The sequence below is a fragment of the Hyperoodon ampullatus genome, assembly GCF_949752795.1.
Source record: "Hyperoodon ampullatus genome assembly, chromosome: 10".
Classification (NCBI taxonomy): Eukaryota; Metazoa; Chordata; class Mammalia; order Artiodactyla; family Ziphiidae; genus Hyperoodon; species Hyperoodon ampullatus.
In genome coordinates, this window is record NC_136923.1 from 31,912,626 (window position 1) to 31,924,731 (window position 12,106).

The following is a 12,106-nucleotide window of genomic DNA, read 5'->3' on the forward strand; positions in this document are numbered from 1 at the left end:
CTCAGCGGCCATGGCTCACAGACGCAGCCGCTCCGCGGCACGTGGGATCCTCCCGGACCGGGGCACGAACCCGCGTCCCCTGCATCGGCAGGCAGACTCTCAACCACTGCACCACCAGGGAGGCCCCTGGAAGCAATTTTCTAATGGAAATTCTCCAATTCTATGTCCATGACATTAAAAAAAAAAGAATTTAGATAAACAGAAATCTGAACTTGTCATCAAATTTTAAATCGAACAAAGCTGGGAAGAAAATCAGGGTTCAAAATTGTTTCAATAATTTGGAATATGCCAAAAACGTGGTGAAATTTAACAGTCCCATCTTTAGGCTTTTAAAATTCAAATGGTATCTCAGCATACCATGGACCAGATATTCTGAAACACCCTTCTTCTCAAAACACCTCTATCTTGGATAAAATAGACTTTGTCATGGGTTGCTTCGCTGAAAGTGTGTTAAAATAAGAGTAGGGAAGAAAAAGAAAAAAAAAAAAAGAGTAGGGGGCAGTGAGCAGTAAATAAATGTGAAATGCATGGTTGTCTCAAGACCAGATATGTATAGCAGACCCATAAACAATATTGGGAGACTAAGCCTTCAGCTCTAAGTTGAAGAAGCTGCACGTGAGAGTCCCACATTTATCAGGACCCTCAAATGGCTAGAGCAGCCTCAGGTGGGTAGCGTTCCTTCACTCCAAGCACAAATAAGGATGCTCTCCATAAGAGAGCACCCAGTATCCTCATAGATCATGATTAATCAAATATGGTGATTTGGAAGACATATCTAAGGAAATTACTCAGACATATTAGCACAGTGATATGATATGAAAAACAGGAAAAAAGATATGGAATATGCAGGATAGACTGAGAAGATCTAAAAATCCATTTAATCAACATCAAAGAAGAAGGAAGGAGAGGCCAAATTTGAAGGAGTAATGGCTGAGAATTTCCAGAGCAGAAAAAAGACATGACTCCATAGATGTAGGAAACATAACATATAAAGCAGGATAAATAATAGGAAATCCACACCAAGAAACATTGCAGTGAAACTGCAGAACACTAAAAACAAAAGATCTCAAAAGCAACTAGATATTAAAAAAACATTACTCACAAAAGAAGGAATCAGATAGCAGATTTCTCAATGGCAACATTGGAAGCTAAAGGATAGTAGAATAATATCTTCAAAGACCTGGGAATTGGATACTCACCATCTTAAGAGGGACTTCCCTGGTGGTCCAGTGGTTAAGATTCCACGTTTCCACTGCAGGGGGTGCGGTTCAATCCCTGGTCAGGGACAATCCCACAGGCTGTGGGGTACAGAAAAAATTAGTCTGAGAGAAGTTTTTCATCTTACAAACCTGGAACTCTATACCCCTAAACAATAATTCCCTATTTCCCCCTTACCTCCACCACTAGTAGCCAACATTTTACTTTATGTCTCTATGAATGTGACTACCTTTAGATACCTCTAATAAATAAAACATATAATCTTTGTCAAAAAAAAAAAGCAGATTCCTGGTTTTAAAAATAATTTAGATATGATCATGGTATTGTGTTTTGATATGTTTGCTATGTTATTATCGTTCTTTTCATTTATGTCTATCTTTGAGAGGTAAATACGGAAATAATTAAGGATGAAAGAGAAAAATTAGTCTGAGAATGTACTCCAGGATGAGTGTGGGCTTGTAGAGGTGATTCTACTGGTTCGAGAACAGTCTCAGTCCCTACGTACCTCTCACAGTGCAGGCATCTTGCAGACTTTGAGATCTTGCTGTGTAAAGACTCAAGTTGTCTTTGTAAGAACAGATACTAAATACAAGCCAAATATTAAAAAGAAAAAAAAAAGAATGAGGGTGAAATACGGATTAAAACAAAGTGATTTTACAACTGGAAGACTTGACTAACTGAACTTCTAAGATATACTTCAGAAAGAAGAAGCATGGCTCAAGAACTGAAATGAAAACAGGAATAGTGAGTGAAGAAATTGGTAAATATGGTGAATCTAAACAAAACTGTCAGTAGAAAACAATCATGGTGACAATAATAATATAAAATTTATAGGTTTAATACAAGGTCAGAACTAAAATGCTGGGAACAATAAATTAGAAAAGAGATGATTGGAGTTAAAGTGTCCTAATGCCTTTGCATTTGTGTGAGAAGTGAATTAGTATAATAACTTTGGCCTTTGTTAAATATGTGTGGTAAAAAGTCAATGGTATTCACTAAAATAATACAAACAAGACACATATATATGTACGTACAAACATACATGCATATATATCTTTTGAACCAATAGAAGGAGGGAAATGACATAAGCCAATAAAAAAACAAACACCAATCAACCCAAAAGTATATTAAAAAGTGACACTTTCCGCCCCCAAAAAAGATAGTAAAAATAAGTCCAGGTATACTATCACAATAAATGTAAATTAGCTAAACGCCTCAGTTAAAAATCAGAAGTTGTCAAACTGAATGTTAAAAAAATCTGAGGCACTGTTTCAAGAGGTACTCCCAAAACATAGGAATCTGGAAAGGTTGAAAGTAAAAGTATGGAAAATTATACACCTGACAAATACTATCCAAAAGAAAGCTAGTGTAGCTAAATTAATATTAGATAACATAGACTAACAAAAAATATTATTAAGGATGGAGACGATCACTGCATAAAGAGTTCAATTCATCAGCAAAATGTCAGTTCTACACTATAGAAAACATATCTTATAATTACTAAAGATACTGAAGAAATCTTTAATCAAAGGAAAACTTTAAGTCCAGAAACATTAAGAAGTTTAGAAGCATATCTAAACTTTCAAGGAATAGATCATTCTACTCTCTTATAGGCTCCTCTGGAAAATACAAAGAAAGGACATATTCCCAACTCACTCTACAATGCCAATGTAAATTCTGTACCAAAATAATCAGACCAATATTACTCATAAATAACTCAAAAACAAGTAAAAATCCTAAGTAAAATATTAGGAAATTGAGTCCAGCAATATATAAAAAGTTTGATACTTCATAACCAAGATAGGAAAAATATTCTTGTAGTTAACCTCATCAATATATTAAAGAAAAACTAAAATATCATCTAAATAGTTGCAAAATTTTAAAGTAAAATTCAACAGTCCCTTATGGTAATAACTCTTAGGAAACTAAGAGAACTTCCTTAACCAGTTAAAAGGCATTTACCAAAGACCTACAGTTTGAGCAAGTATGATCCTCAATAATGAAAAAGTTAGGAATACTTCCTTCAAAATCAGAAGCAATTCTGACCAAAATCTCAACAGGGCTTTTCTTTTTTTTTTTTTTTTTTTTTGCGGTACGCGGGCCTCTCACTGCTGTGGCCTCTCCCATTGCGGAGCACAGGCTCCAGACGCGCAGGCTCAGCGGCCATGGCTCACGGGCCCAGCTGCTCCGCAGCATGTGGGATCTTCCCGGACCAGGGCACAAACCCGTGTCCCCTGCATCAGCAGGCAGACTCTCAACCACTGCGCCACCAGGGAAGCCCTCAACAGGGCTTTTCAAGGAAGATGAACTGATTCTAAGATTCCTTGGAGGAGCAAAGGGTCAAGAAAAGCCAAAATACTCCCAATGAAGAAGGAAAGGGGGCTTCCCTGGTGGCGCAGTGGTTGAGAGTCCGCCTGCCGATGCAGGGGACGCGGGTTCGTGCCCCGGTCTGGGAGGATCCCACATGCCGCGGAGCGGCTGGGCCCGTGAGCCATGGCTACTGGGCCTGCGCGTCCAGAGCCTGTGCTCCGCAACGGGAGAGGCCACAGCAGTGAGAAGCCCACGTAATGCAAAAAAAAAAAAAAAAAAAAAAGAAGGAAAGGTAGCATCAAGCTTATTCAAAATGTATAGTTATTAAGACAGTATATATTCATGTAGGGGTAGATAAAAACACTAATGAAACAGACGTCACAGAAACAGACCCATGCACATAGGGAAACTTGGTTTATGACAAAGCTGACATTTCAGATCAGCAGGGAAAGGAGTACAATTCAGTAAAAAGTGCTAGAACAATTAATTATTCGTATAGAAGAATATGGAATTTAACGATTCTCACTCCCCTCCCCCATTAATTCAAGATAGATTAAAGACTTTAACATAAAAGGCAAAACTAAATTTTTAGAAGACAGTATAAGAGAATATTTTTAGGATCTTTCCAACACTTGGCACAACAAGCCTTTTTCAATCTAGTGGGTAAAATGGTATCTCATTGCAATCTTAATCTTCATGGCCATGATTAATGGGCTTGAGCAATTTTTCATGTATTTATTTGCCATTCCTGTTTCTGTGTCTGTGAAACACCTGTTCATATCATTTCCTCATTTTTCTGTCCATGTCTTAATGGTTTGTAGTTAATGTGTGTTGCAAATACCTTCTCCCAGTTTGTGACTTATCTTTTCCCTTTCTTTAGTACTTTGGGATAAACAAACATTAATTTTAACTTAGTTAAATTATCCTTTGTATTTGGTGCTTTTTATATCTTGTTTAAGAAATCCTTTCCTACCTCTCCTGAGCTACATGGCTAGATTAGGAGAGATATAGCATCCCAGGGAAACTAGGGATGTAGGTACTAAATTGTGACCAGCAGCTGCTGAGCTGGCAAGAACACACCGATGGTGGTGCAGATGTGGAAACACAAGCTCCAGGTGTTTGAGTCACTTGAACATACCTCAGGTGAAGATGGTGAGCTCTGGCTTCATGAAGCCCAGCTCTACCACTTATTGGCTGTCTCTGTAAACCTGAGTTTCTTCACATAGAGACAAGGGATGATGATGAAGAACTGATAATGGTACCAACCTCCTGCGGCTACAGAGATGATCAAGCCAAACCAAGCATTCACGGGGCACATCCAGTCCTTAGAGGGGCCCGAAAAGTGTCTTTGAATAGTCAAAGGTTAGTTATGGAAAAGAGAGTATGAAGACCCCAAATGCAGGCCAGGAATCAATGGGTGAAGGTTGCCAGCAGGTGTGTGCATGTGCGTGTGTGAATGTAGGGCAAGAGGTCTTCTTGCTAAGAAAACACATCTCTCCAAGGCTTCTTGCTGGGTGCCTCATAGGCTTCACTTTAGCATCTATTTCACCCAGGTCATTGTACCAAGACCTCTTAGCTGTCTCTGCTGGGGCCTTTAGGCCACTTAAACATGAACATTGTAATGAAACTTTCAAAGATGTGCATCACATTATGCCACCTAAATCATGATGCTTCCTGATCTAATTTATCAACAGGCTAGTGCATCCTCATTTCTTCCCACGTTGTCTCTTCTCTGAGCTGCTGAGGTTGTGCAGGGAGCCAGGTCACACATCTATGTGGATGGATCATAGTCTGGTCACCCTTCAAGCGGTAGTTCTGGTGCCTGTGTTGGGGGTCTGGGGACTGGTAGTACTGGGTACCCAACAGGGCCAGGAGCAGGAGGAATGAAGCAGCACGAGTGGCAGGAACAGGCCAAAGAGTCAGAAATGGGACGGACACTGGGGATGGGGCAGGCAAAGCCAGGAGGAGAAGGCAGTTGTAGGGGATGGATTGTCATCCACTCCTTAGTGTTAGTTCTCAAATGGATTGTTTTCATTTAAATCCATAGGGTGGGCAGATGGCAATTAGTGGCTAGTGGACATGTCTTCACTGCCTACCCTCTGTCCTGGACATTGGGCTTTTCATGCATTATCCCATTTGCTTTCATCTTCACAGCAGCCATGAGTGTGGGTGTTATTACTTCCACCATGTAACAGATGAGGAAATGGGGCTTAGATGTTAGGTAACTTGCCCAAGATCACATAGCCAGCAATTGGTGGGGTAGACACTTGTCTCCTGAATCCATGCTCCTAACTGCTGTATCACATGGTGCTCAATGACTACCTCCTAGGACCTTGTACAAGACTTACATTTTGCAGGCTGCCATGGAGATTCCCCAAAGTTCGGAACAACAGAATGGGCATTGGGGTCTTTTCCTTACGAAACACACCTCATTTCTCTTCTCATAAGAGCCCTGAGGTGACCTCTGAAAATGGTTTGCTATTCACTTGACCCAGAAAACCCCATAAAATCATGCAAATCAAGAGGTTCAAACCTTTGTGTTCACTATCAGAACATTCGTGAAACTGCTCAGGCCAATAAGGGTGTGCATATTCCCAAATCCACCAAGTATCTGAAGGATGTTCACTTTACAGAGCCTTGTGGGCCATTCTGTTCGTACAATGGTAGCATTGGTAGGTGTGCCTGGGCCAAGCAGAGGGGCTGGATGCAGGGTCAAAGGCTCAAAAACAGTGGTGAATTTTTACTGCATGTGATTAAAAATGCAGAGTGTAACACTGAACTCAAGGGTTTAGATGTAGATTCTCTGGTCATTGAGCACATCCAGGTGAACAAAGCCCCCACGATACAGTACAGGACTTAGCAAACTCATGGGCCGATTAACCCGTGCGTGAGCTCTCCCCACCACACTGAGATGACCCTCACTGAAAAAGAACAGATTGGTCCTAAACCAGAAGAGGAGGTTGCCCAGAAGGAAAAGACATCCCAGAAGAAACCGAAGAAACAAAAACTCATGGCCTAGGAATTAATTCAGCATGAAATAAATGCAAATTAAAGTTAAAAAAAAAAAAAGAAATGAACCTCATCTTAGTGATGGCAGCTCCCCATCATTGTGGCTACATGTGATCACAGCCTGGTTGCATGTGATTGGGTCTCCATGGAAACACAACTTCCACTGACTTCTGCTTCCAGAGAAGTCTGCTCCCAATCTGAGAATTAATTTCAAATATAGTTTCTTTTTACTTTTAAAAAAATTTAATGCTCTTGGGTTTCCCTGGTGGCGCAGTGGTTAAGAATCCGCATGCTAATGCAGGGGACACAGGTTCGAGCCCAGGTCCGGGAAGATCCCACATGCCACAGAGCAACTAAGCCCGTGCACCACAACTACTGAGCCTGCGCCCTAGAGCCCATGAGCCACAACTACTGAAGCCCGCGTGCCTAGAGCCCGTGCTCCACAACAAGAGAAGCCACCGCAATGAGAAGCCCAGGCACTGCAACGAAGAGTAGCCTCCGCTCACTGCAATTAGAGAAAGCCTGCATGCAGCAACGAAGACCCAACGCAGCCAAAACTAAATAAATAAATTAAAAAAAAAAATTTAATGCCCTTGGTGGGGACCTGAGCTGGAGTGCACCGACCTCGTCTGCCCAAGGGTCGTCGGCTGAAGCACCCGGAGTGGGCGCCACACGGTCAAGAGCCAGGACCGAGCGCCTCTGGCTGCAGATCCGGGAGCTGTCGGGTCTTGCCACCCACCGCAGGGCGCACAAAACTGGCCGTGAGGATGGCCACCAGGGTCCGGACAGCTGCCATCTGGGTATTTATGGAGCACCCACTATGTGCTGGGCCCCCTTCAAGGTCCAGGCATGCGGTGGTGAATGAGACTGACAGGATCCATGCTTTGGGGAGTTTGCACTCTGGTGGAGGAAGGCAGATGCCACGTAAATGATGGAGAAACTATTTAGAAGTGAACAGGAAACGTCGTTGTCATGTCGTACATGGGATTAACATTGGTTGATGTGAAAGACTGGGTGTTTGGGGAAGTTCCCACAGAGGTGGTGACATTTGTAGGTCTGAGTTACCAGAGTAGGCCAGCCGTGGGAAGAGCAGGTGCATGAGCCTTCAGGGTGGGGTGGGGGAGAGCCATTGCCAAGGCCACGAGGTGGGGGAGGGTTGGTGCCTTTGTAGCAGGGAAGGAAGGCCTGTGCAGCCCGGCTTGTTGGGGAGGGGAGGGGAGCAGACAGACATGGAGGGGCCTGAGGTCCATCAGGCTGGGAAGCTGTTGTGTTAGGAAAGGGGGTTGGGTTTTTCAGAGACCCTCTGGCTGCCCAGTAGAGAATGGGCGACTGTAGGGGTGCAGACGAGAGGCGGAGGAGGTTTTGTCTGGGGTAGTGGAAACGGAGAAACTAGACAGAATTGGGGTGTTTGAAAGGTGAGTCCTCTTCTCTGACAACCAGCTTATGCTTTTCACCTAGTCCACTGTCACTTTTTAGAGTGGTTTATTTGCTGTAAGTAGTCCTGTATTTCTTACCATTCCAACCCACCAAAGTGAATGCTCAGTGCCTACTGTGCGTGTGGGGTTCTGTGCTGCCTCTGGTGTAGGTATTCATCAGTGCCTCTTCTTGGGACCAGGTTGCACTGCTGGTTGGTGCAGAGCCAGGATTTGAACCTGGGTGGGATGGCCCTACACCCATTTCCCTGGTCAGCGTACTCTAGTGCCTCAGGGTGTAGCCTGAGAATTGCTCAAGAGACAGGGATTCTAGATTCCTGGGCCCTAATAGTAGTTATTGTTTACTCACAAAGGGTCACTTATCAGCTGCTCCTTGGATTCAGGAGCAGTTAAGTCCCTTGCCGTGCCCTGGGTGCAGTGCGTGTGTGTGGCCCAGTCCCTGGGGAATGATTGATAGAGAGGATGTGGATGACCCCACTCAGGGATGCGCTGAAAGTGGAAAGGATATAACATGCAAGACATTTTAAAACTGTGCAACAGAGGGGTCCCCTTCCCATGGCTGGTGACATACTCGACCCATATTCTGGGTGTCCCCTCCTGGGTATCCAGGGTGATACCTCATAATTAGAAGGCTGTAGATGAGCGTGAATTTAGAGCAGAGGGAGGAGGTGATGTTGCACTGAGGCCTGTGAGCTCCTAGGTCTCTGTTTCTTTCCTCGGAGGATGCTGGGCACTTACTGGCAGGTTTTGTTTTTTCACTTTGGCTACTTTCTGCTGTTGACACTTCCCTCCCTTAAATGTGTCATTACAAATCCACTTCAGGGAGTCTTCATTCCTACCTAGGGGCTTGGAAAGATTTTCCGTCTCCTCCTGTCATGTAGGAGTTGACTTATTTTAAACCAGGGAACCTTGTTTCCCTTTTTCTCCAGCGTTGGGCAGGGCCCCTGCTCCCATGGACCACTGCCAAACACCGTCACCACGGTCACCACCACGACATGCTAATAGCATAGTTTGCAGTGCAGTGAGTTGGGGCTTCAAGACTGATGTGAGGGGTGCGGGGGGGAGAGAAGGGAATTCTGCCTGGCGGGGCCTTTCTGAGGAAGGTTGGCCAGTGTTCCCGTGCATACCAGGCTGGATATCTTCAGCTGTGCCCAGAATGACCCTCTTGGCGAATTAAAGGTTAAAATGATAATTTCCTGTTAAAATGTGGCAGTGTTCATGAATTACTCTTTCAGAACTAACAACCCTCACGCACCCTTGTTCATATATTCCAGGTACTGGTTAGGCACCGAGAATACACGTGTCAAAGGCAGCCCTGGGAGTTGAGAGAGGGGACAGAGGGCAGGCCAGGCGGCCACGGGATTCGCGCTGGGGCAGAGGGAAGCCCCGGAAGTGACCTTGGCAGCTGCTCTCAAAGGACCTGTGGGATTAGCCGTGCGAAGGAGAAGGAGGCTCCGGGCAGAGGGAGCCCCTGTGCGCTGCCAGCAGAGGGTGGGGGAGTGGCCGGCCGCCAGCAGGGGGCGGGGGCGTGGCCAGCCGCCAGCAGGCCTCTGGAGCCAGCACAGTGCTCAGCCAGAGGCGCTGGGAAGGGCTCAGGTAACGTGGCGGCCTGTCACCCCCCTGGCTAACTTGAGCAGGCTGCTCATCCCTTCCAGACAAGCTGAAAACTACATTTTCCTCGTGACTCGAGGCTTTGATGACTGTGGAGTCACCTTATTTCCAGGAATCCTTTTTTTGTTTTAAAGTCTGTTTTCTATTCTTATAGCTGTAGGAGCCTCCTTTTGGTTAATCGCTCATCATGTATTTTTCTCCAGCTTTTGACTTTTTTATATCTTCATATTTTAGATGTGTCTTTTTTAAATAGCATCACTTTTTAAAAATCAGTCTGTCAATCTTTGTACTTAGCTCAAATACTTTGTCCGTTATGATTAATGTAATTACTATTATACTTGAGTTTAAATCTACCATCTTACTGGTTTTTTCTGTACTGTGTTTGCTGTACCTGATCTGTTTTTTTGTTTGTTTGTTTTTTCTCCTCTCTTGGCTTTTGTTTTTTTGACTGTTTTTTTTTTTTTTTTTTTTTTTTGCGGTACGCGGGCCTCTCACTGTTGTGGCTTCTCCCGTTGCGGAGCACAGGCTCCCGACGCGCAGGCTCAGCGGCCATGGCTCACGGGCCCAGCCGCTCCACAGCATGTGGGATCCTCCCGGACCGGGGTACGAGCCCATGTCCCCTGCATCGGCAGGCGGACTCTCAACCACTGCGCCACCAGGGAAGCCCTGACTGATAATTTTTTATTCTTTTTCTTTCTGTAAAGATGTTTGGGAATTATACACATTATTTATGCTTTAAAAAAAAATTAGTGCTCTTTATTCCCCAGTAGGAACTTGTGATTGGAGCAGTAATTTACGGGCATTCAGAGATATATTGTCTTTTCTTGAGCTTCACAGAACCTGCCAACTCTTCAAATATAGTTTTGAGACTTTATCTGCATCGTTTTCACATGAGACCTCTGAGGCAGTGCAGAGTAATGGCTGGGAACACAGATTCCTCTCTGGAAAGCCTGACTGCCATTTACTAAATATGCATTTTTGACAAGTTACTTACTCTCTCTGGGTCCCAGTTTACACCTCTACAAAACAGGGGTAATAAAGTACTTAATTCATATATTTGTTCTCAGTGTTACTAAATTCTTAACAAGTAAGTGTTGGCTGCCATTATTCCTCTCCCACCTACCCCTTCCCCCCTGCCGCCCCTGTTCCCAACAGCAGGGTGACCAATCATCCTGATTTACTTGGGACTTTCCCTGTCTTTACACTGAACACCCCCCCCCCCAAATCTTCGGCAAACCAGGACCGTTGACCACCCTCCCTGACTCTGCAGTCAGAGAAGTCATGATAGTCCAGATAAAATGGCGGCCAGTGGGGCTCAAGAAGGTTTGAATCCCAGATTTACATTGGTAATTCAAAATCATGACATTTTGTGGCCACAGGATGTAGAATGATAGCTCAGAGGCACAGAAAACTCACTGAAACCAAAGGTAAATCCAATTAACTCTCTATTTTTGAGTCCCCAAGGGCAGAAGCTGTCTTATTCATCTTTGTACCTTCTGCACACTTAGTAGGCTGATTTCTTAAGGTCATGTGTTATGAAGGACACTGGCCTGCATCTAAATCCAGTTTGGGGATGACTTTGGAGCAAGTTCTGTCTGTGGAGGGGAAATTCCATCCTGAAATGGGATTCCTGCCTTGAGACTCATTCATGAATCACAGTTTGGTTAAAGATTGACACCTTCTGCTCATAACTACCCTCCTCACCCTGTCTTTGGGACTGACGTGATTTTCAATGGTTTGTAAATAATTGCCTAATGCATGATGACCCAGAAGGGGTGTTGGCTCCTAGAGAACACCACACACCTTACTGAGGTCCCCTACTCACAGCCTGGGGTGTCTCCCAAGCTCTCATGTGCCTTCTGTGCAGGAAGAAGGTTTTGGAATACAGGGAGAAAGCACCCCATTTGCAGGGAGTCTAGGGGATGGGGACATAGATTGTTCTCGGTGTTCTGAGATGGAATACTGATGGGGCCTTGTCGCTGCTACCTTGTACCCCAGAGAAGACAGGGTACAGAAGACTGAGCAGGTGCTTGAACTCTCGTATCGAACAGTCTTGGTGCCTCTTACTTGCTGGGAGACTTGTGGCAAGTGAATCACCTTCTCTGAGGCTCCATTTCCTCTTCCGTAAAATGAGGACAGTAGTAATATTTGATGGTAGGGAGGCTTTAAAAACCTAGTACATATGAACAGTATGTATAATATGGGGCCTAATACAGCTTAATAGCCTCAATACTCTAACAGGGTCTGTAGCTGCTATTATTGTTTTATATTGTTGTGATCCGACATAAGTATCGCATACAACATTGTTCCAAGGGGAGAATAGCCCCAAATCAACAAATGCAGAGAGGAGTGTCAAACAGCAAGTGCTCAATAAATGTTAGCTGTTATTAAGGGCTTTTAAATCAATCTGCTTCTTGTGTCTCAGAATTACCTGGCTGCCCTGTGAATACTAGAAAACCTCACTTAATAAATCCCATGATGGGACTTCCCTGGTGGCACAGTGGTTAAGAATCCGTCTGCCAATG